The following is a 27659-nucleotide window of genomic DNA, read 5'->3' as shown; positions in this document are numbered from 1 at the left end:
GAGCTTGGCATCCCCAGTTATATGCTAGGACTTGAAAGGATCAAAGCTGCCAGCATTTTTTGGGGCCTCATGAATGAGCTGGGTTGGTAATGGGAGCTCAGAATTCGGGATTGGCTCCTAATCTCCCCAACAGCGTCATAAGCATGAGCGTACATTCTGCGGGCAATCTGGTGGCCTTTCCTTGTCTGCTTAATATGCTGTGAGCTGCAGACGGAGGGCATGCTACAGCACTGTGACACATTGTGTTACTTATCTCTGTTTTCTAGCATGAAGGATATATTCTGCAAGCAATTCTAGTGCAGGATTTCCTACGTGAAATCCAGACCTTCAACAAAGAGGCACTAATGACAACAAAAAATGTTAGTTCAGCTTTTAGATCCCAGCTGCAGCTTGCAGATGTGGCAGGAAGGGATAGATAACCCCCTGCTTTTTTCACTGGAGTGACTCTTTTATATTTAGGGACTGCACTCCTGTTACAGAGACAGATCCTGGACAAGGGCTATTTGGTGTCCTAGCCCTGAACAGATTTGGGCTGGAGAAGAGGAGAAAGAAGATGATACAGAGCAGCTCTGTGTTTGCAACCACCTCTCAACAGGTGACCCTCTTTCATGTGAGGCATCTGGGACACAGATATGAGCTGCTTCCAGTCTGATGTGCCTGGAAGGGGCAGAGGGCAGAATCCATGCGAAAAGTTTTACAACCTGCAGCCTGAGTGTCAGTCTACCAGCCTACATGGTCTGTGTCTAGCACACAGGTATAAATCAAACTCCTGAATATGAGTTTTCTTTGATTAACATGTCCAACAACTTCCTTGCATTCCTTGCAATGCTCTTTGAAATTTGAACAAGCAAAGCTCTGTCCCAGCACCCCCATTAACTGCTGTACAAGCAAATTGCCTGGTGGAGAGAGGAGCAGCAGGAATGCAGGCTGGTCAAATAGCCTTTTGATACACCAGACTTACTCAGCTCAAAAATGCTGTCTGAGTCTGAGTTCCAACTATGAGCCCAGATTGCTCCAGTCTTGCCCTCATCCTGAGGTCTGATTTGGGAGGACTGCTCAATGTGACAGCAGACCAGACCCTGGCCCTTCACTGACTGAGTGGCTGCTCTTTGGAGTCCAGCCTTGCAGTTTTGTAGCATTTCATGCATACAGAGCTCCCAAGATCACACCGTCATCCATCGCTAGGAAGATACTTGCATATCAAGAGCCTAATTCTGCACCATGACAGTCCCTGCTACCCTCATGACCAAAACAGTCACGTGGCTTTTCTGGATTAATACATGTTAACCAACAGCCGTGAATTCCCAGATTCCCCAAGCACTAATACAGCCTGTAAATGAGCCAGGTGGTATTCACTGCATTGCAAGGGACCACCGAGACATTACTAAGAATGCCTCTGGAGTTCACAGTACACCTCATGAGTATAGCTTATCGGTATCTGTCTTAACTAGGAAGCAGTTATAGGCTGTAAAATTCACATCACATATCCTGTTACAGAGATACTGTTCTTGGGCCAGAGATTCAGTTCAAAGACACTCAAGTCTCATGCTTGAAATTCAAGACCACTTCTCTCTTTTCCCTTCACCCCACGGTTAGGGGATCAAATTCACCCTTTGCTGTGACTTTTTTTGACTGCAAAACCGTTAAAGACTGACGTGCTGTTTACAGACATGTCACAGCTCTGAACTGAGTCTGGTCTTGTTGCAAAGCAGCCTAATACTTTACACTGCCCAACACAAGTCCAAAGTAGTCTGCTTGAGGAAACTGATTATAGTAAGTCAGAAAATATTAAAACCAGGAAGACTGTATTAGTCCAAATAAAAAGGTCTTCTGAGAGCACTCAATGATCACATTTAATATGAAAGCAGAGCACACACCAGAAGCAGAATCTGCTGTCAGTTACAGGGCTTCATACTTGGACACAGCAAATGAAGAATGACCTACCCATTTGAGAGGGCCCTCAGTTTGACTCTGATATTATGAGAGCTGTGGATGAGCCTCCATCAGGCTGTTGTTCCCCCATCATGCAATGCATCCAAAGGAGAACGCAGATGCCTTCACAATTCCCCAGCTTCAGCCAAGTTTCCAATAGCAGTCAGACAAGGAGCTTATGTTCGCACTGCATTTGCCTCCTTTCTTCCCCATTTCATCCCTCCCCTCTCTTCTCCCCCTTTACACTGAGTACTCTGGTTTTACCATCCCAAAGTTCACATTTGCTTGGCCTTAAGACTTCAAGGAAACACAGTCAAATTCCAGCAGCATCACCCCATCACTTCTTGATAGCTTCTTTTGTCTAAAACACCATTGCCTTGAAAGCCATCTGAAGAACCCTTCAAAAGCTCTTCAACTAGAATGGCATTAATGCTTATATTAAGAACCTTAACCGCCTCCATTTCACACTTCAGCCGCTCTGGTAACCTGTTCTGCTTCCTCAGATTAAAAAAGAAATGACAAATTCTCTCAGCAAGAGTCCCTCAGAGGCACAGAGACACACTGGCTGCGGAGCTCCTTGTTGCTTCCCTGGATGCCTCAGGCCCATGAGAAATCCCCCACAGGTCCTTAGTGCACTCAGATCTAAACCTACCCCAGCTGTCAGTCAGCAAGTCTGCTGGTTTTTGAAATCACAGCAACTCACATGTTTTTGCACTGCGGGCCCTCTGTTCAGTGCCTCAGGTGCCAGTGGAGACACAGGTGCACACGTACATCTACAGTTCACTCATTCATGGACCTCCAGTGCTTCTGCTGGGGCAATAAGTGAGAATTTTACACCTTTTAATAATTCAACGAGGTATCAGTAATCCAACAGTCACATGTCCAACTGGCACATACCCAGACTTGGGGACATAAGAATTTACACTGATGTGCCACATAGCTCCTCTCCCTTTCATCTGAGAGCTCCTTTAAATACACAGTTTGACTAGCAAAACCTTGAAGAATACCAGATTTTTGAGTCAGAACTGAAATCAGAACTGCTTTCATGAGGCACCATCAAATGAAAAAGGTCATTCAGAAGTCTTGTGTGATTTAATAAATACATATAATTTAACTGCTTGGGTTTGTTATTAGTGAAATTAATTGCTGTATTTTAGTTTGCTTGACATTTCTTAACTAAAAGCATTCTTGTTCTTTATGAGGCAGGCAGCAGGTGTACACATAACTTTATGTCAACATCTGATTACTACTTATTGCTAATTTAACTCAGCAAAAAATAAAAATTGGACCATGTCCCAAGAAAAATAAATAAAAGGAGAATGCTGTGGAGTTAGAGCAGAGAAGTGTTTTTTTTTAAATCAAAACAGGAGAGGTTTTCTTGAATATTTTTTCCAAGCGCTGTTGTTATAGGTGTTTCCTGAGGAAGTGACAGACCTCCCCCCCCCATCCCCAAGACTTGCACCCTCTAGTTTTTATTTTATTTTTTTTTCTTTAAGCACAGAGTCCAAGAGGTGCAAGCAAGCCAGCACAGTGGACAGTTATTTCACTTTGCTGCTTGAATAAACTGTTAGGAAGAAAACTAGAAATTCAGTAAAGCAAAGCAGGCCATAGAAGTAGTAGTGTGCTTAATTTTAAGCAGGTGCCTTGCTAAGCTATGGCCTCTACAAGCCACACAAACCCATCAGTGAAATGAAATGCCATCTAGTTATTTTATGACTGTGCTTCAGTGCAGTGCTCTTGCAACTGGAAGCCTTCTGGCTGGGGACGGCCTTATGTTCTGCATTTTCACAGCTCCCTTGCCTAGTGGGGTAAGGGCCTGCTCCACAGTGAGGACTCCTAGGACCTCTGCTCCTTCTTCATGAGCTGCTCCAGCAGCATAATCCTACCAGGGCACTGCTGAGGGCCTGGTTCCTGTCCTTCATTGCCATGAAACAGCCAACACACCAGTCCTGCGGTCAGCATGAGGTGAAATGTGGGCCCTCAAGCATGTACAAAGGCCAGGTAAGGGTAACTCTCTATAAATTGGCCACTGCCTATGGCCAGTAGTAGACCTGATTCTTGTGCACATAAGTGGCTAGCAAAGTTGTCCTCTGGTTTTACATTGACATACCTGCTTTCTGTTTAGCATAGTGACTCTAAATTTGCACCAGCACTGCTGAAAAAAAATTCAAGCCAGTGACCCCTACCTCATCTGAGGCTTCTGGTTAATCAGAACAGGGGCAACACATTTTGGGCAACAGAATTCCATGGGCTTTTGCCATTGTTCCTTAGCCAGCATTGATCAGAGAACTAAAAGGGTTGCCAAGTCCTCAAAAGATTTTAGTGTGAGCGATGCAGACCACATGTGCTGAATGGTAAACAGCTCTAGAGGATCAGAATAAAAAGGTCTTTATAGTCCGAGCAAACAAAAGTAAATGCCAGAATCTAAATGAAATAGAGTTTTCCAAAAGCCTGAGGCTACCAAGCTTTCAGAGCTGAAAGTGTAGCCTTCTTTGTTTCTTAGAGAGTCCTAAAGAACATCACATTATCAAGAGAGGTGACCGTGTCCTATTCCCAGCAAAGCAGCAGTGTCCTTTGATTCGCTTATCATTTCAAAGCACCACATCCAAGAAAAGTCAGTCCCCACCCGGTTGCTTGATCCTCCTATTAAAGCTAAGTGTAGTTGACTACTTTGTAAGTGGGTAGCCAGCAGAGAGAGGAATATTGCCAACAAAGCAAATACCATTTATTACTGAACAAAGTTATACGGAATAGAGCAATCCGGTCTAAGCCACACCACCAGAAAGACAGGCCTAACACAGAGAATGCTTTTAAATACTTTGCTTTTCTGTTTTAAAGACATGTGTGCAAAACCAGAGCTGAAAGAAGGAGGGCTGTTACATTTGTGGACCACAAATCTGAGAACCAACTAAAAGCACATGAGTTGGAAAGGACTCCAATTTAGCTACTATAAAAGGACCGGTCCTGCTGTGTCCATGCTGGGTACGTAGAATTGTTCCACCCAGATCCTTGGTCCTGCTTCAAGCAGCCTGAGAAGCAGATCCCTTCAGATCAGTGAGGCTTTGTGCAGAAGGCTGCCTAGAATTTTAACCCAGTTAGGAACCAAGGGCTCCTGCAGGAATAAATCCTCAGGCAAAGGTCCCAGTTGGCCCCAGGACACATTGCCTCTGTGAAGGCTGATGAATGCCTGCAGCTTTGAGGTTAGACAGACTTGGTTTGTTTAAAGTAAAGTTTTGGCTGCTGCAGAATAAACCTACTACTGCTCATGCAGTCCTCATAGGCTGTGCAGGGCTGCTTCCCCCACTTCAGCACAAGTGGTGTTGGCGGCTGCCGGCAGCTGCTGCTCCGATTCCTCCAAGTGCTTTTACTCTCTGCAGCTCTGCTGATGGCTCTACAGCACCACGAGCACGGGGCAGAATGAAATGCAGCCTCCCTACCTCCTCTCAGCCCAGGTTCCTCCTTCTCTGGCCTACTGCTCTCGGTTGTTTTCCCAATGCATTAACCAGCACTACCTCATGCATTTCTGTGACACTGCTCTCAGTTTACCCCGGTATGAAAGCACGCATCCAATCTGTGCAGCAAGTCTCTACAGTCCTGGCAATACAGGCCTCCACCTGCAGCATCCATCTTTGCTGCCTTCATCTCTGGAGAAGCAGAGAAGTGACAATAAACCAATGCAAAGGAGAATTAAAGGGCATCTGAATATCATCACTTCTAACTACCACAAGGGTCAGGTCAGTAGTCAACACGTACACCCCGAAGCACTGGCTTCTGTTTTTCTTCAGGTCAGGGTTAATTCAGGAAATTCCCTGAGGAAGCATGTCCATTATCTACCAGAAAATTTGCTTTATGTGGGCAGGGACAGCCCAAATCAGGGGCAGGACAGGGGCACAGGACGTGGAAAAGATGCAACGTCACTACAGAGGCTGGAAAAAAGATGGTTCTCACAAGGGGAGAGATTTTAGGTCCTCTATCAGGGCTGGGGAGATGTCTTGAGATTAGAGATGCTTTGATATCTGAAGCTCATCCCACCTCATACAAACCACACCGGTACCATTTTGAGAACGCATACAGAAGGCCCATGTCACATCCTCTGTCCCTTTCTACCCAGATCCTTACCCAACACACAGACCAGCTACAGCAGAGTCTACAAGTTCGAAAGCAGCACCAACCGGTTTAGCTCTTTTATGGCCATATGGGTGAACAGAAAAGTAAGTATGGTTCACCTTGGGCCTCTTTTTTCCAAAAAAATTCTTACCAGTGCTGTTTTACAGGTTTGCACAGCCTTGCAATGAACAGAAAGCCCATAGCAAACCAGGCATTTAAAAAACATGCTAAGCTACCGTGAAGTAAATTACTGACTTAACAGCCAGGCACCTACAGGTAAAATTGTGTTTCATTTGAAGAACAAATTAAAGCAATGTGCATATTAGCTTCTTAGTCTGCAAGGGGCAGAAAAAGACAGTCTGGAAACTTTCCAAAGTGCACAAGATTAAAGAAGCCCTGCCAAATAGCTCACAGGAGACAGCAGTCACACCAAAGAAGGACCAGGGAGCACCAGACCCACACCTAGCTGCATTTACATGCAGGCTTCCATCAGAGGTGAAGGCTGCATTTGAACAATAAACTGCATAGCAGGGGAAGAGATGGGTCAACAGGAACATCAGTGAAACCTGATGGGGACACAGGACAGGGCAGTGTGAGCAGTTACATGGACACTGCAATTATTGGCTCATAATGCTTCATACTCCACTGAGTGGTGACATTAAGTACCCTTTTCCTAAAGCCCAGAGGCAGCCATACTGACTTCCCTCTCCTCTCCCAGTACCAAGTCTAGCACTTCAGTATATCTTAGGGCTTTACCAGTACCTATAACTTCTGTCAAATCCCAGTTCATGTGCTACCAAAGACTAAGGTGGGATAATACCCCGGAAAAACTGAAAAAAACACTCACCAAAAGTTTCTCCCAGCAAGGTACTCCACCACAGTGACAGCATGTCACAGGCCATAGTTTCCTCAGATATACAGCACTTGCCATTGCAGGAATGTTTGACTAGAGCAAGAGTCTCTTCAAGATGTCTCCACAAAGGGATGGGACCAGTTTCCTTACTGGCTTAGCCTCCTCCATCCACACCTCTTCTCCTGCTTGCCATTTCCTCTTTGCTCCTGCCAAAGAGGAGAGCAAAGGATGAAAACCATTAACCAGCTGAAAGGGAAAATAAATATCAGCCACTAAGGGCTTCAAAGTTAAGCAAGGAAGTAATTACTGGAACAGCTGAAAGAGGAAGGCATCAAGAAAAGGCAAAATGGATAAAAAATTCAGATGAAAGAAGTAGACCAAGATAATGAACAGTCTACTAGCAGCTTCAGGCCTGGTCTTGGATGCTATCCTACAGTTACTTCTTCCTTTCCCTGGAGGAGTGGCTTTCCTTCGAAGCTGTTTAATTTCTGAACTCTGTGCTCCTCCCTGTCCACAGACATGGCCCATATCTTAACTGCTGCTTTCTCTCTTCTGGCTGAGAAGGCCACTGAAAGTCTCAGCCCTTGCCTTCCCCAGACAAAGCACCCGGATTTCAGCCATGCAACCCAGTCCTAGTTAGGCCGGCAGTGACTGCAAGCCAATGCTTTTCTCTCGGCAGCACTGTTCGCAGTCCTGCCCTGCAGAGTCCAAGGACTCTGATGACTGTGCTGAAGAAGCGCACAGTCAGACCTTTGGAGAAGGAGAACAACTTGACATGAAATCCTGCTAGAGCAGTGCAGAGGGAGGCTTGCTGATGTCAATTCAGAACACGAGACTGTAATAATATTTGCCCTCAGTTCAACCTCATATACTGCTTACAAAAGCCTCTGTTTAAATAAAGGAATGGCCAGGAAGACATGAACTGAGAAGAGTCAAGAAGCTCAAAGCAAAGTCCCAATTCTCTTTGTCTGGAAATCTAAGTGTTTTGGAAAGAAACAAAATCACACTGAAGGTAGACAAGGAAAGTGCAGGACAGATTTCTTGCTGAATTTTCTCAGTTTTCCTTGACATTATTTAAGAAGGAGAGAGCAAGCGCATATGCGTTCCACAGAAAAGATTCAAAATAAGCATTTAGCAATTCCTTTTTTTCCTCATGCAGGGAAGCAGTTTGGCTGTCAGAGCTGTCTTAGCTTCCTGGATAAATAAAATCGTAGTGTTTTTCATAGCCTGCAGGGTGGGAAGGAAAGAACCAGCAGTCAGGCAATCTAGGACTCACCCTGCCCCAATTTTGACCTAGGACAAGCCACTTGCTCACATGGCTCAGGAACAGTTTTGGGGGGACACATGCCATGCTTTTGTAGTCATCCAAACCAGAATACCTTCAACATCTCCCTGACCTACCTTTGCCCCATAAGTTTTGTCGATTGCTGTGCAGCACATTGAATGCCAGGACCTTTACTGATACCCGATCCTGGCACTCCAGGAGAAAAATAAAAGCTGATTAGCAAGAGGAGAGTAAACCTGGTCCAACGCCAGAGAGGTGCCAGGATATAGTAAACTATTTCTCCATCCTTCACCTAGACCACATTACTTTCAGCACAGCATTCAGATAACTGCCTTGGCAGAAGTTGTTTTTGTAGCTGATGAGACAGACTAGTCCCTTGAGAGACATTTGAGCCTGTACACACCACTAAATATATCAGGCACTCAGTTTGGTCATATGAACCCTGGGAACCAAGCTTTCTGGGCAACAAAGATCAGTGCAACAGTGCTGAGGCACTACTAGTTAGGATATTCCAGTTGACTGTGTTTTTCCAAACATGTTTGAGAAGGTCCAGGCAGGCCTACCTGCCTCAGACACTACCTCTTTCTCCTTGAGGTGTATTTAGCCAGATGGCAGGTGTTTTATATTTAGCAAAACATTCATCAAGTAGGAAAACATTTGTAAGGGCAGGTTCACCTCAGAGGACTTATTTTCTTTCTCCCTCTTTTGTGGGAACAAAGAGCCTTGCACCAGATGCTGGAGCTACTCACTAGCTAACGCTGTCTACATGCGAGACCACGTGGAGCGAGACCTGGGCTGTACAGCCAAGGTACTGATGGAGGACAGCTGTACAGCCAGCTCCAGGGAGGCAGCATGCTGGGGCACTTGGCACTGGTAGGCTGAGGCAGGAGGGTGAGATTATGGATACCTTGCCTAACAATCTAGATGTGACCTGGATAGGCATGCAAGGAGCAGCTCCATACTGTTGTAGCTGCTTGTATGATTTTTTTTTTATTTTATTTTTGAATGCTAAAAGATAGGTCCTCAGCCCTCCGGTCTCCTAATGGGCTGGGGAGGGCAGTTAAATCCACGTCAAAGACAGCAGTCTAAAACTCAGCAGTGTATCACTAACAGTCCTGTGAAGCATCAGCTCTGCCAGACTCCTCCTGACACCTGCTGCTCCATTCAGCTAGCAGCAAGAAAGAGCCAGGCTTGAAACAGGCAGAGCCATAAGCAGATCTGGCCAGGAAAGCAAGTAAAGCCTGAGGGTGCTATGACCTAAAAGGCTACAGTTATTCAAGACAGTTCCCTTACTAATGGGATGTCTTCTGCACAAAGATTTGCCAGGGAGCGTTAAAGCCAGCTGCTCCCTCCAGGACAGGGAGTCAAACATCAAGCATGGTAACAAGGCCAGCACTGCTAGACCGTTGCCAACCAGCAGCCAGCCCCACAATACCTGATCGAAGCAAGCAGGGCAGACATGGAGACAACAGCCAAGTTCAACTGATCAGCTGAATCCACCTCATCAGGCAAGTCCATGCTGATGGAGCAGGTCTGAGGTCAAACTGGGAAGTCAGGTCAGGGTCAGACACAGTCCACTCATCACCAAGCAAGTCCATAGTGACAAGGCACATCCAATGTCAAGACAAAAACAGTCAACAGGTCAGGGACCACATCAGCAAAGCCCACAGCCAGGCACTGGCATGGCTTGTTGGAGATACTGGCATGCATTCCCACAACATAACTCAGAGAGAGTAAAACCTCAGGTCTGAACTTAAGTGGGGCCACGGGGCCCATAGGCTGGGAGCGTGGGTGGAGGCCACAGGCGAGGCTGGTCAGGGCCATTAAGGCCTGTTAATGCACTCAGGGCCCACTGGCTGCCTGGAGCATAGCTGCATTGGGTAGAATCAGGGACAGCAGCTGTGCAACAGGAAAAGCACATGAGGACAGGTTTCAGCCCTCACGACTGCAGTTTATGCTATAAACAACTAAAGAGGATTTTCTTATGTGAGGACCTCAGTAGGCTGAAACTCAGTAACTGGTTTTGCCATAGTATCTCAATAAAAGGTACTGCTAACAGCATCTTCTATCGCTCCTGTCAGATACTGTGTTCTTCCTGTCCCTAAAACTATAGATATAGATCCCAAACCTTTCTGAATCCCAGTCCTAGCTCTTAGTCCTTGAGCACTTAAATTCCAGCGTAATCAACACTTTGAGATACCTTGACTAGTGAGAGTTCATTTGCTTCCATTTAATGCCAGCTCCTGAGCAAAGCCTGGTTTCTACTGCCTGCAGCCTTTCCCTCCACTAGCTGCAGTTCCTCATTTGGCAGCTTCAAGGTGATTTGTTAGCGATGATCCAGATTCCCTCCAATTCAACAGGCGATCCTTTCCATGGTTACCAGCCAATGTGTTAGAAAGCTCAATGGAAAAATGTGTATCTTTCCTTCCAAGTTACAGACCACCCTGCAGGTGTAGCCTTTACTGACCCCAAAACAGAAGAGACAGCAATGATAGAAAGACACCATGAACTTTCTCATCCAGGATACAAAGAGACCATGAACTTTCTCATCAAAGCATCATTTGCAAATGAACTTGGAGTTTGCTGTTCACTACCAACACACACCGCTACATATACAGATAACACTGCAGTGTACCTTACTGCTGGGCACATGGATGAATTTTTGTGGTCAGCATCAGTAGAGGTTTAGACTGGATGACAATCTAATGGTGTTTTCTGACTTTAAAAATGTTTAACAGACACTTCAGAAATGAATGTATTATGCATTTATGCCGAGAGAAGTGAACCTCTATCCAGATGAGTTTGATTGGCAGTATGGGAATGTGCCTTTAGGAGTGGTCAGGAAGCACTTTCTTCCACAGCTACAGAAACGCATGAGGAATTGCACTGTTTATGCAAGAAAGCCAGACGTTGTGATTGAGCCAGACAATTACAGAGTGGAAGACACTGAACACATGTGGGCTCTAAAGAGGGCTTTCCCTTGCAGAAGGATATTACTGGCCTATCCTACAGTTTTGCAGCTATTTTCGTGTTAAGTCTCATTGGTACCTATCGTACCAGCACACTTTTGTTCCATTATACCATGCAACAGCCTGTAACTTTCTGTATATGTCCCTGCAAATTTCTGAGCAACTATATGCAACAGGTACAAAACCAAACTTCATGTAACTTGCCCTTGCTTTGAAAAAACAGATTATTTTTAAGATTACTACAGAGTGTCCAGGATTGATTTAATGATGTTGATGATAATGTTGCACGTGAGATATTAATTAATCTGTACTGACATTACTGTTTGGATCAAAATTTGCATTCTGGATCCACATGGGACTGCTTCAGCGGTCAAAAGAGGTTGGCTCTGGTCCTGCTATCCTTACATATGTGTTTACCGACTCACTGGGCACCTCCTCATTCTGCTGTAACACAAGAAGTCAAACAGTGTTATCGCCTTGATCTCCAGCTTGGTTGAAGTGACCCTGCTTGTATGTCATGGCACACCCTCTTGTATGAAGAGGAGGGACAGGGAAAATCAGGATGCAGGTGCTTTGCTGCATTTAGATAAGCCACTACAGATCTAAAGACTGGTTTCAATCCTGGCAAGCTGCATCCATTCACTAAAGAGAGGAAGTGAATTAATTCTGCTCGCTGCTAAAGTGTGCAGCAAAAGAGTAGTATGTCCTCTATTACACAACTGGAAAAAATGAGGCACAGAGAAGTTCCAGTGAGCCAGCTACTTCAGCCACCTGAGGGATCCCAGTCTAGTGCTCTGCTACATCATGTGCCTTTAATTTTATTCACACACTGCTCTCTATTCTCATAAGTCAAGATTGGGACCTAAAATCCTCCCCCATGTTTGCTGAAGTTTGAAAACTGGATGCAAGCCCTGTTGCTGCAGCCTGTTTCTAAATAGCCCACTCATTTGTCTTGTCTGTAGCTTTTTTTTCTTTTGATCTCCAAAGCTATTCACAGCTCAGTTGCTTTCCAGAGATGACTTGTTGCAGTTTCCTTTGGTTTGAACGGGGCTTTGAAACTAGTGACCAGGATGCCCTATACTTCTGCACAAGATCTTGAGGAAACAGCAGGGTAATTTATGAGACAAGCTAGTAGTCTTCAAAGGATAACATCTTTTCAGCAGAAGTCCCTTTTCTTCAAAGGAAAATCTGCCTTTGTCTCGCAAACTTGCATTTTTATATATATATACATATAACAAATATTTATTTTACACTTACCATGTCTGTGCCATGATGTGTATGGGTATGAAGGTCAAATGAAAGCAATTGCCCTCAAGGTGTTGGAAGAGATGTTGTCTGAAGATGACTGCTCCCAATCCCTCTGCAATTTAAAGAGGGGTTGTAACATGCTCTACGGAAGCAATCAGCAAGGGCTGCCCTCCCACAGGCCAGTGTTCAAGCAGGAACAGACAGCATGCCAGCATCTGACAGAGGAATGGAACCTGTGGGGATGACTCTGGCAGCTAGGAGTCTCCAGGGAAAACAAGCTCTAGTAGATAATTAGAAAGGCAGGACTGCAGTGCTGGCCTGGGAAAGCTGTGGCTCTGCTGTGATGGCTGACACTGGACAACTCATTTCGCTGGCTCCCTTTTGCGACTGGAGCTATCTGGAAAATACCAGAATGACCCTAATTTGCTCCCCACAAAACTCTTCAATGCTGTCCCCTGCTGTTAAACAGAGGATTGAGGAATGGCCTTGGACACAGCCTCCAGGCTGATCTGTCTGCCTCCTTCCCATAGCAAGGCTTTCCAGGCAGCAAACTGCCTGCCTGAGCAGGTCAGAGGGCGCACAGGAGAACCTGCTAACGCTGTGTGGTCTGGGCTTGTTTGGGCATTGCAGTATGCTGAAGGGTAGCCTCCAGCTGTCCCACAGCTGTGCTTCTGGTTCACAGCCGTGATGGGCAATGAACCTGGCCTTGGGGGCAGCCAAGAGGTGTCTCATAAACAATGGCTGATACTGTCCTGACCTAACAAACTCTAAACCCTGCCCCCACCAAATAACAGGACACAATTCTCAGGGGATGGAATAAATGGATGTAGTCCACGTGAGGCAAACGGTGCTTTTGGTACACCAGGCAAAGATCAGGAATGCATCTGCCCTGACCTCTACATGCTAAAGGACTTGAACAGCCTGGATGTGGACTGCAATGATCCCAGCCCCATCTTTCCCTCCACATGTTCCCTGGAACAACTCCCTCTTTTCCTAAGGAAAGCTGCATCCTTACACAAAGTGCCGCCTTCTGAGTGCTAGGACAATGAAAATGGATCACAAGTCTTGCTGGAAGTAGTCCTAAGATGGGGACTCAGTCATTCTGGAGCACAGATGGGGTCAGGTCAGGTTTTTCCCTACAAACAGGAGAAGCCATGTGGTTTTCGTATAATTTGGAACGTTTTCTTACAGAATGAAGATTGATTAGATGCCTGGAGTTCCCCAGAAACAATGTTGATAGTGTTAGCAGCCTGCACACCACAAGAACCCATTCATAAAAAAAAAAAAATCCTAATTTTAGAATTTATTTTTTTTAACTTTATGTTCTTGGAAAAAGAAGCTTATTGGGTAACTATCAGAGTTCCTCTTTCATCACCTTGTCATAAATCCCACAGGCTCTGAATTCCTTTAACAATCTCTCAGTTAAATTGTGACCTGCCTGTTCTAATAAATAAACCTTTTTTTTTCTTGGCTGGAAACAGCCAAGAAGTTGCTCCCCCTTGCCCTTGCTCTGAGTTCTGCTAATTGAGACATCAAAGCAGATGGAAAATCAAGGTTGTGCCTGTACAATCCCTGGGCATTAACTTCTCTCTCTAGACCATTTTCAAACAGGGAAATTACCTTTTGCTAACACAGATCCTTCTCTGAAGTTTCAGCTATACATTATATTCTTCTATCACTATTTCTGTGAATGATGAAACAGCTTCTGTCTTTCACCCTGAGGTGCTGTACCTTGCAGGCAGGTGATGTGTTCCTGGGTATATTTTGTGCAAACTCTGACACCCCAGTCCAGTTCCAAACCAAAGCCATGCTGTCACTATAAGGAGTGAAACCCCCACAGCCCCTCTGCACCCAGAGGCTTTTCCATCTTCATAAGAGCACTGACAGGTAAATCTGATACTGCAAACTGTGAAAGACACTCTAAAACCAGGTCAGAGATGTTATTGCTGTAAAGGGTAAATTAATGAAGAAACTGATGAAAATTTATAGACCATGAGGGTGCACTTGAAAACTTAACCTCTGGGCAGATAGGAAGCAGTGTTACCTTAACTACATTGGACTGGGGCTTTGCTCCCTTACGGAGGCCTGAAGGGTTAAAAAATTGCAGGACTGCTTTATGCAAAGACACCAAGATACTAGTCCAGGTCACCAGCTCAGCCCTCCAGGCCTTGTTACCTCTTCATGTTAGCTGCTGGGCCGCCAGGCTTCCTTCGGCTTGCAAAATAAATCCCCTACAACCGGCATGCTTGTCTTCTACAGTGGCAACATACCCCGAGGCATCCAGGCAAAAATGGTCACGACAGCAGACGTCGTAGTTGCTCCAACCAAAGTGAGACGGCTGTGTAGCTGGTCACTGCTGGCTCAGAAAATGGATGGGAAGAGCTGCACTGTAGATTTAGCTGCTTTCCTCGCTTGGATCTGCAGTTGGGAGAAAAAAGACAGCAAGTCCACAGGAGGTTTCATTTAGGAGATGAGAGAAGTGTGCAGTTTCACTAGGGAAAGAATATTGTGTATTTTTCCCCACGATGCCAAACTTGACAGGGAAACAATTATGGGGTTTCCCTGCCCCAAAGGCAGAAACAGATCTGACATGGTGGAGAAGAAAAAGAAGGGAAGGGGTGAATGATCTCCCTTTCTTCATGCTGTCTGTTGTGAGAGGTGTGCCATGGAATATATGACAGGTAGCTATGGGAGCACCCCCTGCCCATTATTCCCCCAATATGAATGATGCAGCCGTTCCTCGGATTTACCCAGATCATTTAAACATTGCAAAGAAACACAGGGACATCTGCATGATGGCTGTTCTATGCTCTGCATTTGCCCCATCCTAACCAGAAAGCTCCACCATGGAGCAATGTCTAATTCATACCGAGACCCATGGATATAAACATCTCACTCACATCCTAAGAAAAGATAGTGGCAGGCCTCCCAGGGGCCACAAAGAGTCCACAGCATTTTTGCAGCTCATTGGACAGGGTAACATATGTGTACCCATGTTATACAGAGCAAACTATGCATAAATTAATGTTGCCCTTGGGCAAGAAGAGATCAGGTGGTGCTTGTTTTCTCCCTAATTTGCTGGCGTAGTTGTTCTGCTGGTAAACAACCCCAGCGAAGCCCCCTGGCACATTTTCACTCATCTTTAGCTCAGGCCTCTGAACACTGAACTTTCAGGGGAGAGACTGAAATGGGAACAGGCTTCAATGAAAAGTTGGCCCCTAATACACACATTTAACTGCTCTATGCGCTGAACACATGATTGTGCTTAGGACAACATGCTGCTCCCGAAAAGGGTTTGCATGCTTCCTTGTAGAGGGGATGGTGGCAAAGTGCCAGCAACAGACACGGCTCATAAGCCCCATTTCTCCACAGCTTCTGCCTCCCCCTGTCAGACAGGGCCGTCCCACTAAGGCAGATGCAAAATACAGCCTTAGAATAACTGCATGTAGCCTGTCTCTGATTTAGAGGACCTGAGTTGAACACTGTAGGTTCCGGAAATGCCAGTGGTAAAGGGCAGGAATCTGCAGCTTTCCCTCTTGAGGGATCTGTGTGAGTTACTTCACTTCCCTGGACAATGCAGAGTGGAGGTGTGACATGCCACCAGCCTTGAACATGTCCCTGCTGCCCTTCAGGGTAGTGGTAATTCACAATAAGTCTTCTCCTGCTCCACCTCAGGTGCTGGGAGGTTGTCTCACCTTCAACCTACAGTGACCCCCATCTACTGCTGAGACCCAGCAAAGTTTGCTGGGTGTCCAAGTCCTGGAGAAAGAGCCAGGCCATCATACTCAGCTTGGGAGGCACAGATGATTTCTCTCCAAAACTTCCTGGCAGGCTCTGACTTGGAGGAGAGGGAGGGAAAGAAGAAATTTGAAAACACCCTTTCCCCTTTCAGAGAAGTGTGTTGGAAATAGGTCTGCCTGCCAGCTCTTGTGGTGTAGTTGCCAGGCAGTAGTACTGCTTTGCAGTCCAGGATCAACAAACTCCATATTTGTATTCTCACCAGGGCCAGCATTATTACTACCACAACTTAACACCCTTAAACAGGGACTGCCACAGCTGCGAGAGGTGTCTTGGGAATCAGGACAATGGCAGCAACCAGTTGATGAAGGACCTACAGAAAAGAATGGCTGCTAGAAACCTCATGGATAAGGCAAACTCTTTTCTGTTGCGGGTAGAAAACAAAATATCTGGTACCCTGATGGATGGAAACATATGTGTAGGAAGGAAATGGACCCTTTGGATGGACTGCCTGGTGGCTTGACCACAGTCAACAACATTGCTTCAGCAGGATGCTGTCACTAGCACTGTGGGAATTAGGACTGGCACCCACCACAATGTGTTGGCATAAGCAAGCCCACTGCCACCTGACCAAAAGCCTCTAACCTTTTTTGTTTCTCCTCATCGCCTTGTCTCTCTCCCTCTTCTTTCATATCCTGACACAGTACAACCACCTATTCTTCACTCTATCCTCCCAGATCTCATACGCCAAGCATGCTCCTTCTCCATCGCAATTGCCTTTTTCAGAAGAGCAACTCCACAGAGACTTACTGATCCAAATCTCGGTAATTTTCTGCACACTCAGTTTCCCAATTGAGTCAAAGATGCATTAGACCATGAAAATTAGCATAAATTTGAGTACATCTACTACATCAAGACTACTAAATACACATAGGGCAACTGAGAATACGGTTTGGTTTGAATCTAAACAATGTTTCAGAAAATGTGGCCACTCATAAAACCTCAGCAACAGCAAGTGACCAGTTAGTTGTGTTCAGCCAATGATTCATCATCCAGACAGCAGCAACAGACACGACTAAAATTTTGTGGCAGTAGAAATAAAATTGAGATGCTGGAAATGCTTTGCTTTTTCTGCACATAGATTAGGCTCAGGTCATTGCAGAGGGTTGGAGCAGGTGAAAGGGTTTAGGCACGGTAATTACAGCATGAGATTTGCTATCAGTATTTGCAGAGGAATCTCTCCACGGTGCATAGCAATGGGCAGGGTGAATGAAAGGATAATGATTCATTGTGACCAAGGGTTTTCTTCTCACTCTCGATTCCTGTGAACCTCTCAGAACACGGACAGGATACAAATAAGGAAAAGTGCAAATTCTGTGCTTTCACCAGTTCTTCTTCTCTTCTGGGGCAGCACCTTCTGCTGGCCCTCAAAACTACTGTTGCAGACAAACTGCATCATGGAGGGACCTCTCCATTTCCTAGGACTGAAGGTGACAGTGTTACATATTCCAGGAGCTATTACTACCACAAAACTTCTTGAAGAGAAAACCAAAACATCTCTTGAGACAACATCTTCCATCTGAACCTTCTGGAGCTGATGCTTCACAGGGAAATTCTTCATCAAGAGCTCTTAACATTGAGTTTGTAGAATGCTATTTTTCCGCCTTGTTTATTTCAACAAACAGTTAAAGATACTCTGGCCACAGAGGTGGCCAAATCACCTCATCACCTTCTCTCTGACAAGCTCATACCTATGTACCATCATGGTTGCTGAAAAGCTGTGGATGGCTCCAAATCAGGATTTATTTTTAGGTTTCCAGACTGTGTATGCTCCTGCCAAAAGAGCCTGGTCCAAAGTTTATTCAAGTCCACGATAAAAATGTCTAATGGCGTGAATGACCTTTGGATCAGCTCCAAAGACTGTGCACTGATATTAGCACTGGGGCTGGCTGGGGATTCCCTTTGGGAAGGCTGCCCAGTAAAGAGGCAGTTTTCACAAAATTGAAATTTTCAGGGAGAAAAACATCCTGATTTTGAACCCTCTTTCCTTTCAGAATAAAGAAATAAAAATACACTTTTTCTTTTCTTTTTTTTTTTTTTTTTTTTTTCCCAATTAAGAAAAGTCAAGAAGCAGTATTTTCTTCAGGCCCAGTTGGAACATAATCGGAAAACTATGTTTTGGTTTGAATGTGTTCAATAAACCATTAAAACCTCATTTCCCTATAAGTACACTGCCTCGCTGGGGCTGTGGTTTAGATGTCTCATCTTTCCTGCAGGCTGTTTCCTAGAGGACTACATCTGCCATGATGAAGAGTGGACTCTAAGGTCTGTGAGACGTGACAGCAGCTATGCACTGTCCCCTGAAAAATATGGGTATTGAATTCCTGGATGAGCACTGCCAGGAGGAAATACAATTTAAGGCTGATGTTCAGGGTTGAATGGAGTTAAAGCAAAGCTTTTTTGGTTACTTGAACAAACTGAAGTGAAGCATGTCAACTTGGAGCATGTCAAAACATTTACTTGTGATCAAAAAATGTCAGAGTAAAACTTAATTTCCCTCTGCAAACCAAGATGTTTTGAAATTTTACCGCATGAAAAATTTGGAAACATTGGCGTTTCTTCACAGAAGAGAGAAACAAAGGTTTCAAGGGAGCAAACCTGCCTTTCACAGCACTGCAATTAGAAAGCAAGAAAGGTGAGGAAGAAAGGAGATGTGAGAAGCTTACTGCTCTGTAGCTAAAAAGCCCTGCAGAAATGAGCACCAAACATCCACCCTCTCTCAGCAGCTGTCTGCCTTGTATTTCCAGGATTCTTTCCCAGGATAACAGGCAATCCCTGAGACCGGAGAGATTAAACAATTACCAGCTGATGAGAGATAATTTTGAGTAACCACTTCCTGGATGCCCCAGCTCACCATGGCAAGGTGGTGGGCTTTGTAGGCTCTCAGATCTAATTTGACCTTCATCGCACCATCGTCTTCCCTGGAGTTATTCGTGGTTCGACTAAGGGAGGCCAGAATTCATTCCTGTCTCAGATACTCGCCACCCAGTTGACAGGCAGTGTGAAAGTAAAGTGGCATGTGGAGCAAGCACTGGGAAAATCACCTTTTGATCTCATTGAAGGTGGTCCTCAAACCAGGTCATGCTTGAGAGAACTGGCAGGGAGAACGAGGAGAGGCTGGGCTGCAGCTGTCTGTGTTGGGGCTGTCTCCAGAAGAATATTTGCCTTCTCTCGCTGCCAATTTTGGAGCGTTTATAAATACCACACCTAAATAAAATGGAATAAAATAAATGATCCCCTTCAGGAACCCCACGCCCTTCCATCACCCTTCCTAAGAACATCTCAACATCCAAGGGCTGCAGGGATGCATGGAGGAGGGAATTATTGTTAAAAATAACCAGTCTAGGGAGGAAAACAATTTATGCTGGGTCTGGAGCAAGGATGAGGTTCCATTTCCTTCCAAGAATCAAGTGAACAATGTCATACCAGAGCCTGCTGTGCAGTCATCAGTGACTTCTGCAGAACAGCTTGTAACCTGCAGCAGCTCAGGTGGAGTCAGGACACGGTGTGGGGAAGCAGACAGCCCTTTCTCTGTCACTTGTCCAGTGACAATACTTCACAAGCATCCCACCCCACCCTCACCGGTAAGTCTGTCCCTTGATGTGCAAGGTTCTCTTTTGCCATGAAGCACAAAACTTAAATTTACTATTTGGCAAGACGCCTTTGTCCCATGAACGCTCCTGGGCCCCAGCACGGATTGAGGGCTATTCCCAGTGGGTCTTATGCTCACAGGTAGATACTCGCCAATTCTTAGCAGGTAACAAGAGCTCTAGATATTTAGCGACCTTTTCTGAAGAAAGTGCTCCCCAGAGATGAGGCAGAAAGTAGATGCAGCGCTAATTAGCTCTGAATCGTGTGGTTCAAAACACAGCTCTTAGGAGAGGATGATGCCGCTCACCTTCAAACTGTACCATGTAAATGTCAGCTCTGGAACATACACCACAGTGTGGTATTTACAGAGCCCTTTTATTATTGCTATTATTATTGTTATTATTTTCCTTTTTACCTGGGGACTGAATGTTTGGGGACTGTGGCAGGAGAGGTCTGTACATCTGGAAAGCGTCAGATTTAACGCCCAAAGTCATCAGCCCAGGTCAGCTAAAAGTACATGTTTGCTTCCAGCAGCAGCTGTGCAAACTCCTGTTGCTTCGGTTGTGCAGGGCTTATGTAAAGATTCCTCAAAGACAGTGCCCTCTTTGTGAGCCCATAGCTCTGCTGATCCCTGGCAATTCCAACCCCAGTTTCAAAAGAAACGGGCCTAAAATGGCACTCCCACCGCAAACAGATGTATTTCAGCCTCTGTCTAAGGCAGCATTCATTTCATCATGAAAAGGAAAACATCATAATTTAGGGTCACACGTCTCCTGCCTGTCAGTCAGGCACTGCCAGCTATTTTTACAGCATCCCAGGGTGTTGTGGCAGCCTGGAGAACAAGTGACACACCTTTCCAAAGGCTCTCCAGAACGATACCACTCAGTGAGAAGCTCTGAGCTCCAAGCTTTGGTTTTCTCCCTGCTTTTTTTTTTCTTTTTTTCTGAGCAGTCTTGAAATAAAATATCTCTGTGTGTATTGCACATTTTTTTCTATTACATTGATTTTCTTTGCTTCCCATTGCTTCATGGACTTGCCCTGCCCACTGAAAAATCTGTATTGCAGGTTCAGTGTTAGGACTTTTCTCATGGTGCTGTGGCATGTGGGTGGACCAGATGTACCCTGAGAACAAGCTCTTTCACACCAGTGGCCAACAGCTGAACAAAACTATACATATTGTAAGAGAAGCCAAATTTCACTCACTGACTTCAGTAGCTTTCAGTTGCTTCTATTTTACATTGAGATTGAATCTGGCCAATTTACTTAACCTAATTAAAAAATGTATAATTATAAACAATCCAGTAAAACTACTAGGCATCTGAAAGAGACACAGAGATCATACAGAAAACAATCCCAAGCATCCCTGCCTTATAGCTAAATATTATACCTGCAACGCAAACCAAACACGTCCATATTTACTGTTTGGTGGGAGTTTTGATCATGTAATAGCTTTAGGGTTCAAACCACTCCTCATTAAAGTCAACAAGAGTCTTTGCATTGACTTTAATGAGCTCTGAGTCAAGACTGGAACATACAGCATTTTACCAAGACTTCAAAGTGGATAAAACCCAACTCTGGTAAAGCCCTTACCTTGGACTTTCTGAAAGTTGAATGCCTGAAGGGACCACGCTCCTCTTGCTGTGCAGTTTCAGCCTCCACGGGTAAAAAGTCCTGCTGAGCCCTTCCTGGCAGTGCCAAAGTTCCTCAGCTGAAAAGTCTGCTAGTAGATTTCATTACAATAATTGTGCAAATCCTACATTGTAGAGAAAGTGGGCAAGAAAAGGCAAGGGAGGAAAATCCAGATGATCAATCAACCTTTTCACTGACACTGTCTTTACGTGGGTCGTTTTCACCGGAAATATACACCTAATAATTACCCAGATTTCTTGTTTTTTCAACATCATTTCTATGGCAAATGCCATTAGTTACTGTGCCATGGTGATTTAAAGCTGAAAACCTACTGTGACCTTAACCAAAAGATAGATTAACTTATCTGCTTTAACAAGGAGTTGCTTGAATATAGGAAATACTGTATGAACTTACATTTCATATGGCCAGTAATTGCTTTTCCTGTTATTTTTCTATTAAAGAAATACAAAAGGAAATGGGAGCTCTGTGCATAACGGGGACTGGGTCGCAGTGCTTCAAATCTGCAGGTCATCAATTCAAAGTAATTTAGCTGATGACTCCAGCGGTCTCAGCCCAGCTGTCAGGGGACAGGTGACCACACTTGGCCATCCACCAATGTCAGAACCTTGATGGCAATTCAGTAAATGCAGAGAGCTTTGACTGACCAGCCTAGCCCAACCTTGAATCCTGTGCTTGGGCTATTGTTTCAGACCCATCTGTTAAGCAGCTGGAGACAGCATGGTCAGATGCTGACGAGAGGTACCTAGGTCAGTCCCTCTGAGCGCCACTTACAGAGAGGTCAGTCTCTTTCTGTCTCTGATTATTACAGAAATCAGAAAAGACTGAGAAGTTTCCCAGTGATACAGGGTTATTCCTGGGTAGCCATGGTGGAGGGCTGTGTGTGAGGGATCTGCTAAGAGCCTGCCAATATGGATAAACAAGAAGGAAACTTTTCAGCAAAATGACCTCTAACAACGAATTTACCGAGTTCCAGCATCTATGGACTGATATCCTTCAAGAAGGCTCAATTCTCAGCTCCCATTCTTACATTAGGAGAGATGCCGAGATCATGAAGCAAGTGTTTTTGGTGGGATATTAACTTCCTTGACACGGGAACCAAAAACTTTTAACTTGAAAAGGTCCCCAGAACAGTGAGTTCTGACTGTTTTGTTTTTTTTTTTTCCATTTGTGGACTCTCAGCAGTGATGCAGCTCCTGTACAGTGAATTTAAGCTGACTAGAATTGCTTTTCTTGGTTTCCTTCCACAAGTGACAGGTTAACAGCTACTGCTCTTGGAAGAAGATGGCCTTCCAATCCTCAGGCCACCATATAGTGCACAAATAATTTCTTTCATGTCATACCTGATTTAGAGCTGTAGGAAATAGACCTAAGAGACCAGTGAAGGCATCTCCCCCATTGTCCGTCACGCGTCACTGTGTCACGCCTTGTTTTCAACATGCCACATCTCAACAGGCAATTTGAGAGCTGTGGTTGTCCTTCAGTGTGCTAAATGGGGTGGATACCTGGAGAAGAAATGTACCATTGACTGTTAGACATTACAGGAGGGAATAATGTGACATAAATCAAAGAGACACAACAGGCTAGCCAAGAATACGAACAGTAAGAGGCTGTATAATGATACCTATTTGTTGAGTCAAGAATTTAATCTGTAAGCTGTTCAGTGAGGCTTTACATCTCTCCTCTGGTCCTGCATTCTAAATGATCATTTAAAAAAAAAATCTGAAAATAATGTTTTGGTTTTGTTTTTTTTTCTTTGGGAGAGTCATCCTCACTGTTATCCATGTTTCTTCCATTTTTTTAAAAACTCCAGAAAATCTTAAGCTGTGAAACACTTGCTTTTTTGAAAGTTTTTTTTAATTTTTCAGAGCAGTTTTTGGTGTGCTCTTGTTTCTCTTTAACCACGCCTAGAACAGAAACATCCTTCCCAGGGCAGTATTTTCCCTTGCTTGTCACAAAACTAAGCAGGCTAGAAAAACAGAAGTAGGAAATACACTGTATGTCTAGAAATCAGGGAGAGTAAACATAACAACAGAGAACCACCTAGTTCCCACTCTCAATAGAAAAGCAACTGAAGGAAAGCACATCAGATATCTTAGCAGATTGTATTCCTTCGCATGGTGTTCCTTCTCCTGCTCCCATGGCATCTTTTTCAGGCTTTCATTCCTCCAACTCTACTCCTTTGCAGGATTTCATTACCAAGGTTTATATTTTCTTACAGTAAGGGGTGCTGCTTCCTTTGCAAATAAAAACCCAAATCCTTCCAGGAAGGAGAATTTGATTTTAGTATTTTTTGTCTTCAATTAAAAAAATGGTTCCTTCAGGCTCCACAACCTCAGGTAACTTAACTGAGCTAACTAATCTGTCGTTTTCAGTTTAACAAGCCAGTTCTAAATACATGTAGCTATCAGAAAGTGAGAATGCCCTAGGCACTACGGTCGGCACTAAATCCTCTACAGATCAGAAGTTACATTCCTCCATTTTTCAAGTTTTTCGTTGTTCAAGTTACTTGTTACCACAGTGGCACCAGTGCTACGCACCCTTGGAAGCCTAACCACTAGACTTGTAGTGCTAAGCAAGCCGTAGCTGTCCACCTGTGATTCTGAACGTGGACAGATCCGAGCAAGTGATTTAATCTTTGACCAGTAATTTCATTATTAGCTTTTCCGCTCTGCCCTGTAGATGGAAATGGAGGCAGCTACAGTCAGACCTTACTCTGAGTAATGTTTAAAATAGAACTCGACAGCGTTAGCAGGAAAGCAAGCTGTAAGCGTTTGTTATCCCAGAGTTGCACTGAACAGGCAGAGTCCGTTTCCAGCTGGGCTGTTTGGGGACAGCCATGAGCATGAGTCTGGAGCCTGTCTGGGATTTGTGCTTCTCAACCTGAAGACAGATGCTGCGAGCACTGCTGGTTGTCCACAGCATGGAGGGCAAGAACTACACAGAGACACTCTCCCTCCTTTCTTCCCAGTAAAGTGCTTAGTCCAAATGAACAAAGCAAGACAAGACTCCATTTGGATCAGTGAGAGATCACCTACCCTCGAGGTGGGGTGTTAATCCAGACGTGCATTCGCTTTTTGGCAATACACTTCACAATACCCTTACAGCCTTAAACACCATGAGGTGCAAGTACAGATAATCTCCAAATGCTTTGCTTGCACCATAAAACAAGGCACCAGTCTTATTCCCATTCTGCAGTTGGACCCAGAGGCATGGTGGACTTAAGCCAAGAGGGGTCTGGTTCTCTGGAACGTCCTGCCACTGCCTTCCAAACAGGCAGTCCATTTGGCCTCTGCTAGCACTGGGCAAAGCTTTAGTGCTTTGTTTTTGATGCCTTATTCAAATCCTGCCACAGTCCCTCCACACGCCAGTTTGGTGCGAGAACAGGCCCATTGGGGTTGCAGAGCATTCCCTGCAAGCGGGCAGCAGGGCCATGTAAAAATCAAATCCACATGACTGTATTTACAAGCAACCAAAGAGAGGGTTGCTCTTCCAAGAAAAACTTTTCCATGTAAAAGAATTCTTAATCTCCCCTTTGACTGTCATTGCTGAAATGATGGCTTCGCAGGCTTGAAATTTAAGACCCTTTCGGCGTCTTTTCTGTTAGCTGTGATTTATGAATGGTTTCGCTGTTGATTATCCTCCAAGATTACAGCACAGCAGCCCTGACAGACAAGCAGAAGAAATTTCACAGGATAACGGGCAGGTCCTTCTCCAGGGCAGTGAGGCAGGGAGGCGTGCTTTGACTCAAGTATGTAACGGTGTCAGCAAATGCCGACTGGACTCCACAGGTAATCGAACACTCTGCATGTAGTGCCCTACTCAAAGGCAAGCAGAGTCAGCAGAAGTCTTTATAATGATTTCTCTGTGCCTCAGTTCCTTTGCTCATTCTGTAATACAGCATTTGGTTATTTTTTTTGCCGTGATTGTGGCACAAACTACAAACTGTAGTCAAATGTGAGGAGGCAACATTTGCATATAACCCTATGTATGTTCTTCAAAGATCATCCTTCTTAATTGCAGTTGCAAAGTCTACTGTCTTGTCTGGGAGATGCACTGTCTTTATGTCAAACTCAGCATATTCAAAGGCAATTTGCTTCCTTTGATTTATTGCCAAGAACAGGCACTCCTGACCCCAGAAAAGGATATTTTGTGGCTTTCATTCCTGTTTCCTGCTAGACAGTTTGTTCCAAGTCACTGCTAGGAGGGACTGTTTATCTGGTGAGGGTAACAGGCCCAGGGCAGGTGCAGCCATGACTTGAGGGAGCTGCATAGCATTCCGGTTGCTCCCACAGTGCAGGACTGACGCAGTGCTAACAAGAGACAGGAACAAGCTGCAAGCCCTTGTAGGGACTTGGCAAAGCCATACCTGAGGATACAGCAAGGAGACCGGGTATGTCCTGAGAGAAGCTCTCAGAAGCAACCACCTATGTTAGTTTGTTTCCTTCTGGGCTGTGGCCTTCACTGGACCAGACAGCCAAGACTCAGAGTCCAGGTCGAAAAAAATTCTGATGTGGGGGCTGCTGAGAAATAATTGAGTAGACCTCTCAGGAGGTGATTTTATCTGATAAATGGCCTCTGCTTTTCAGGCAAAAAGGTTCCTTTGATTTGAACTCTGCCACGTTGCCCTGCAAAGTGAATCATTACTGGCATGTGGTTTCCAGGTCTGGCACCATGGATGTGCTTCCTGCTCTCTGTATCATCATCTGGGCCTGTGCAGTGAGCAGCAGTATGCCATCCTCATGCTTTGAATCATTTTGGGCTGAGGTGAACAACTCCACGAGGTGCCAGGCAAGGGTAATCTGGGCCTGACATACTTGGGTCCCGCTCTGTGGTCACATTCCCCTCAGCGATGCTCCTGCTTCAGTGCCTTTTAACACTATTGTCAGGAACACACTGCAGAGAGGAAAGGCTGCACCTCTTTGGAGGGAACCAAAGACCACAGTTACATCCAACTGTGGCCCAAGCCATTCTTACTGGGACTAGTTATGCTGTGGGTGTTCTGAAGGATCGGGTTTGACAGTGAACCAGAATGGACATTCCCAGCATTCTTCCCATTTTGCCACCCAGCCTGCTTCAGAAAAAGTCCTGATGTAGGTGTTTGTATCCTGTCTCCTTCTTCCCTCACTGTATTTGCCTTTCAAGCCTGGCAGCAGTGGAAGGAAACTTAGCACGTGATGCTGACATTCTGCCATGTCTGTGGGATGGCAGATGCCTAAAGTACTCAAATCTAGCTAAGAGAACAGCTAGGAAAACAGGAGGCAGACGATTCAGCAAAGCATGGAGAGGCTTGAATCCCTGTGGATTCAGGAGGGCTACTGGGTTTTATTCAGAAGCAGGGCTGCTCACACCAGAAAGGCTGTATGAGTTCCTGCCCCCACTGCCCACACTGTCCCTCTCTCATGATTTCCCATCATTTTGTGCATTTTGATCTGACTGTTCGTGATATATCTTACCAGTGGGATACTCACAGTCATAAAGGGCTGCTGGATGTTGTAGCACAGTTGTGCTAGATACAGGAGCCCAGCCAGAACCTGGACATAGGGAAGGAGGGCAGAGAAAAGGTTGGGGTTATAGAGAGGCTGCAAGGGGATCCAAGGCAGCCAGTAGCAAAGAACAAACATCCAAGCGTGTGGACAAAGTCACAGCACTTAACGGAGGGCTCTCTGAAGACCACATAGCCCTCAGCAGTTTTTGGTTTGTAAAGCCTCACCTGGAAACCTCAGACACAACTGAACGTTGCTCGGTGAGCCAGGGCGCAGCTCACATTGCATCCCTGATGCTCTGCTCATTACCTGAGAAGAGCTGTCAATGCCATGTGCAGTATCACCAGCCTGGCACAGTAGCTGTGCTAAGTGGCACCGAGCCCCTGCAGCTCCCAGCAAAGCACAGGGGTTTCTTCACATTCACTTCTTTACCCGTTTCAGGACTTAGCCTGGGGATTGCATTTTATAACATTAGACCAATGAAAAAAACAGTTGAAGAAGTTCTGAGAAATGTGTGCTTCATAAAGCCCTCTTTAACCGATGTTGTCAGAATTACACCTCTGCCTGAGAGTGAATCTTGACAGATACAGTCCTGATGGAGTTTTCCCTAGTTTTTTGCTACATGACTCCCTATTCCTTATATATTGCTTTACACTCACATTCCCAGCTAGACAGGGTTATTCCTTCAGAGTCAGTGCTGGTAGTGAAGGCCACTGTCCCACAGCCCATGCCTTCACACACTG

This window comes from Leptosomus discolor, chromosome 16 (genome assembly GCF_034619465.1).
Source record: "Leptosomus discolor isolate bLepDis1 chromosome 16, bLepDis1.hap2, whole genome shotgun sequence".
In the NCBI taxonomy this organism is placed as follows: domain Eukaryota; kingdom Metazoa; phylum Chordata; class Aves; order Leptosomiformes; family Leptosomidae; genus Leptosomus; species Leptosomus discolor.
The sequence above is the reverse complement of the archived record's forward strand: the minus strand, read 5'-3'. Positions refer to the sequence as shown.